The sequence below is a fragment of the Diplotaxodon limnothrissa genome, linkage group LG7, assembly GCF_057381915.1.
Source record: "Diplotaxodon limnothrissa isolate DT_005_m linkage group LG7, D_limnothrissa_male_GT1.1, whole genome shotgun sequence".
In the NCBI taxonomy this organism is placed as follows: domain Eukaryota; kingdom Metazoa; phylum Chordata; class Actinopteri; order Cichliformes; family Cichlidae; genus Diplotaxodon; species Diplotaxodon limnothrissa.
In genome coordinates, this window is record NC_140602.1 from 14,761,180 (window position 1) to 14,766,896 (window position 5,717).

The following is a 5,717-nucleotide window of genomic DNA, read 5'->3' on the forward strand; positions in this document are numbered from 1 at the left end:
TTTATGTCTTATAGCTCTTTGGGAATCACCTTGTTGATACAAGAATGCTATTTTATTCCTGTCAAACTGTGTCCTCTTTCCCACTTTTAAATTCAACTAAAGAAATTGTAAATTGATGTGTTTTTGCAAGTAACAAACTGCCTAAAGATGCAATTAAAAATTGATTCTTTGCTAAGTTGTCTGTGTAGACACAACACTGATTCATCCTTTGAGTTAGGTGCCTTGTTATGTTTGAATGACTCATAGGTCAGTGATGAGTGAATTAACAAATAAACAAACAAAAAAAACATTCCTTTCAAAAGGGTTATGAACTGGACTGAAAATGGTTGAAAATGTAGTCAATGTCAAGAGAAAATCATAGTAAGACCTTCAGAAAGCCTGGAGAACTATTACTCAAGACCACTTTATGAAAACCTGCAAGCTGACAGTAAGCAAAATATAAAGAAATGAGGGGCGGCTCAAGACTTTTCCTACGTACTCTACCTTGACAATAAAGGCTGGCATCAGCATGCCAGCATAATGATGTGATACAGGCATGGCAAAATTTAAATTTACTGCTTACTCTTAAGTGAGCCACTGAATATCTGTTAAATGGGAGTTTAGTAATGAGTAATGAGCAGTTTAGTTATCATGCCAGAATTTACCAATTAATATTAAATAAGCATAATCACAGCTGGTGTTCGGTTTTGTAGGTATTCGGGCATAAACCAAAGCACTAAAAAGGTTTTGACTGAATCATAATACCACAGAAAAAAGAGAAGAACCTAAAAAGGTTCCAGTTCATCCTGAGGGCAACATGAACGCCTGCACAAAAATCCAAGAACATCTTTCCAACAGTTAATGAGACTTTAACTAAAACGGAGAGAAAGAAAAACATCAGAGGGAAAGAAAAATTTACTAACTACAAAAATCCCCTCGAAGAGTCTTTATTCTCTGGGAAACTTGGAGTCAGCGATGGTTGTGTCAGTTATCTTGAATTGAAGCTTTGAAATCAAACACTAATTATCTACACCTGCACCTACCCGCCAGCTCCGCCAGGGAATGAAGAGATGATGAAAGACGAAGCCGAGCCTGAACACAAGGAGAGCGAGAACAGAGAGAGAAGTTGGTCCAAAAAAAAGAAAGGAAAGAATCTCGACTGGGAGCATCTGCACCGCTGCCATGCTGCATTCATGAGCTTAGGATTGTTGAAGGTCATTGCCGACGGTGTTGGTGCCAACAAAAAGCAATAAGTTTAGAGATGTGAGACAGGTGGCAATATAATAAAACTAGGATTTGGAAATTGCTTTCTCCTTTATACTGTTTGGCTCTGAGCGCAGCATCCATTTTAATAGTGCTGCTGTTTGACTGCTGGCAAAGACAACATAATATTCAGGACTCCTGGTTATTTTAATGGAGTGAGCAACTTCCTGGATAGTTGGGATACTGCTGTGCACACCCAATATTACAGTCACACCTGGATTTTGTTTTCCTTGTCACATGTAGAAACAATGGTTAACTTTATGGACTTTTTCTTTTTCTGACTACCAGCATATGTACTCTGTTTTAACCGAAACAAATGAAGATAATTGATGTCTAATTCTTTGCATATTTAACATTTGCAAGTATCAAGCTCTTGGTTTAAACAGAATGCTCTGCTTGGGAGCTGAGACCCTCTTCAGCAGCTAAACAAATACGCTTAACGGTGTTTTATCAGCTCGGTACGTTGTGACTTGTTCCAACTTTATGAGAATGGCTTGTAAACATGATTTTGAACTGATGACAGGCTCTTGAAGCTGTTTTTAATGTTTTTCCTCTTACTAACTTAAAACCTCACTCAAATTAACTCACTGTGAGACATAACACATTGTGAGTTTCTCATTTATGCATAACTCATCTAACACATCAAAATGAAAGATTTTGTACTGAAACATTTCTTTCTTTTAACAGCTTTGCGATATGATGAAAGCTCACTTTGTTACCACTTAAAAGCAAAAGCAGAGATTTAAATGGGGAAAATTGTTGTTTTGCGGTTCTTTTAATTTTCGCCGATGTACCAGTGTGGTCTGTGGGAGTACAAACAAACGAGAAAGTAACGCCAAAATGACTAAACTGCATGTTGAGCTTTTCACGTCTCCGGTTCGCTCACTAAAACCTGCTCAAAGAAAGTATTAAAGTGTCTCTGGCTAATTATCTGCTGGCCCACCAATTGAGGAGAGGAGAAAATGTCACACGCTGAATTTCCATGTAAGAAATAATCTGTATTCAAAAGCTGTAAGTTTTAAAAGCTTGACCCTGTATCCTTTCAGCTTCCAGTCCTACCTGTCAGGATCAGAGGCATTACACGGTGCCTCATGTTTCTATAAATAAAGCTGTATCCCCAGGTTTACAGGGTCACTGATGACTAAGCTTTGTAAGCCCCTGTAGCATAGCAATTTATCACTTTTCGAGCAACGAGGAATCTTGGCAAAAGGAAATAGCAGAGGTACTGTGTTGACTCATCGCCTGCACGTGTGCTTTTCACAGCTTTAGCAGCGAACACCCACTGATTTCCATTTTTTCGCCGACGAGCTCTATCCCTGTCCATCACAAACATGGTAACTAATGAGAGTCTGCCACGTTTTCTTTTATTCTTAGCAAGTGATACCTCTGCAAATCGTGAGTCCCCCAGGTCCAAGGAGGCAGATATTTCTCCTTTCTGACCACCTAATGGGAGTGTAATGTGCTGTGACACTGCAGGCAGTGGCTGTCAAAACAGTGGGCCCTGTTCCACGGCTGGCCAATTGTTCTGAAGGTTGCTGGACTGGATCAGCGCATCGCGGCAGCCTGGCTCACACAAACCACACTACCCAGAACACACTGAGCACATGCCCAAGACCAGCTTAGAGAGCTACTGGAAAAGGAGCAACGCACGCTTACACAACTGCAAATTCATACTGTCTGTCAAGTGTTGAACTGGTTGGCATAACTGAAAATAAACACCGAAATGCAAGATACTGTCAAATTGTTGCATGATGCGAGGAAATAAAATCCACTGCAGGGGCCACAGCTTTTTTTGATGAGGCCGAGTTAGTTCAAAACTACTCACGCTGCATTACGAAAATGGTTACGTTTCAGCGAAGAAACAAACTGATTATATTTACTTGGTAAGTCTGTTTAACTTGAGAGTTTCCTGAAATGAGGATTTTCATTTAGAAAATTAAGCCGCTGGAAGAAAAGAAAGGAACAGGTGACGTGATTCGCTTGTCAAGACTTCATGAATGCAAAAAAAAACCCCCACACAGGCAGGCTGTAGTAAAGAGCACACTAAGAAAGCAGATTTTTTTTTAAGTAGCTCTTAATAGTTGACAGCTTTTCCAGTTGCTGCTGCTTTATGACAGTTTTATCTACGTTACAGAAATATCGAGCTGTGTTGAATGTGCCGGGCAAAGAGGGCAACGGTACACTCTATGGTACTCTCTAGCACTCAGTGAAGAGATAATGTCTAATCTGCTTCTACGGTATCTCACGGTGGCAGATCAGGCCATTGTCTAATATTACACCTATTGTCTGTGATACACGCTTGCTCATTTTTCCTTTGAAGTGCAACAAAAACCCAAAGAATGTTTTATTGTTTTATTACTTTTCTTCCAGTGTGGAAACTGGAAAAATGCACATCGAAATGACTGTTTTAGATGCCTAACAATTGTTCAGCATTTTGAGGCGAGGAATACAGGACAGACTGTTGTTTAGAGCTCTGATCACGCTCTTGTTGTTGATCGACGCTTTGTGAAATAGCACTGCTGTGCTGGCCGGCTTCCACGTGACAAGAAGACAAGCCTGATATCTCCATCCCGGCCTGACATTTCAGACACCAGCAGTCTGCCACCAGGAGTGTGGTAGCTGACACACACACATGCACGTGTGCATGCACGTACATCGAGAAAAAAGAATAAAAAGAGGAGGATGAGAGCCCTGCATCCTCTATGACCTACATCTCCAAGCCCTGAAATCACAGAGAAGACGTCACCTCTCCCCAACTTCTGCTCGCCCTTTCAGACACTCCTCCCTTAATTTTTCACCATCACTATAATCATCATCATCATTATTATTGTTATTACATTTCCAAAAAGTGCAGATAGAACTTCCCCGTGCCCTCGTTCAGAAGGCAGGGCAGTAGAAGATGGGGAAACAATGGCAGTAAGAAGAGCAAGAAGAGCGCAACATGAGAAAGAGAAAAGAGAAGATTTCTACAGAACGGCTCCTGTGAAAACAAACGCACACCAACAGGCACACATCACCGCAGCACAGCGCACAGTCAAAACGGACGGAGATCGTCACCCCCGTCAGCGTAAAACATGAGCACGGGGCAGCACAAAGAATTCATAGCATCATTAAACAGACGGAAGTGTGCACACGCAAACCCACGTGCACGTGCGTAAACTGCACAAACGTGGCCTCTTGCCTCTGCTCTCATCTTAACGTTGGAAGAAGATTTTAAACTCGTTTCCTCAGTTGGTGATGCTGTGAAAAATGACATCATAGTATCTTGAGGGGGAGGAAGGATCTGTTTGCTTGTTTGTGTTTTCATCTTCTTTTTTCTCTCTCTCCGTGTCGGGGCTTTTTTGTCTGGAAAACATCAGGAGCGCTCCGTTTCACAAGTTCATCGTGTCCCTGCTTTCCCAGCTTCGGAAAGTTCAGTTTATTTTTTAAATTTTTAATCTCTATTTTTGTCGGAGCTACAGCACAGCACCCACAGCACACAGACGACGAGGAGGAAGAGGGGGAGGGACGTCCAGAAAGGGGGAGTGGGGGAGGAATTCGCTAATATTGTGCCAGGGGAAGAGAAATTGGGAACAATAAAGGGGGAAAAGAAGAGAGAAAAAAGGGACATAGGGAAGAAAAAAGAGGAGAGAAGAGACAGCGGTATCAACAATTCCATCTTGAGCTCAGCTGGTTTCATTACACACCATATATTGATTGCTTTCAACAACTTCAGCTGAACATTAAACCACTTTTGAGTAAAAAGGAGGAAGGACTGAAAAGTAGGGGGAATATAGTACTCTTGAGACAGATGACAAGGACGAGGCGGCAAATGAAGAGACGGAAGAGATGGGAAACAGCAGGCGACCTATGAGTAATATACTGTATACTAGTCGTGTGTATAGGGGAGTTCTGCCAATCTATACACCTAATATATTCATATGTATATGTACATACAGTACATACTGTATAGTATTGTATACCTGGAATATTCATACAACAGGATTATATGAGATTAGATCATTACTGACGATTCTCTGTGATCCCACGGGACTGGCACCTTATATGGGTCAGGGGCTGCAGTGCAGTTCAAAACTAAGGGATCGGCAAAGGAATTGATTATCAGACCTCCACAGGCAAAGTGCATAAGGACGGACAGACGGACATACAGACAGTCAGAAACAGGGGAACCATTGGCAAAGGGGTGAGACACGGAAACTGAGATGGGGCTGTATGAGAGGAGGGAACACAAGAGACGGGTCGGGGAGAAAAAATTTGAGATCCTTGAAAGAAAAGAGAAAAGGACTTTAAAGGTTTAAGAGAGCAGATGGCTAATTGTACCCGTGTTTCGCAGCCTGGCAGCAAGTCAGTCTTGTGCATAAGGACAGGAGTGGGAGGAGGGGAGAGATAGAGAGGAGAGAGAGAGAAGGAGGAGGAGGAGGAGGAGGGAGGGATAGGAGACGGGAAGGGGCCATGAAGGAAGCTGGGTAGTGCGA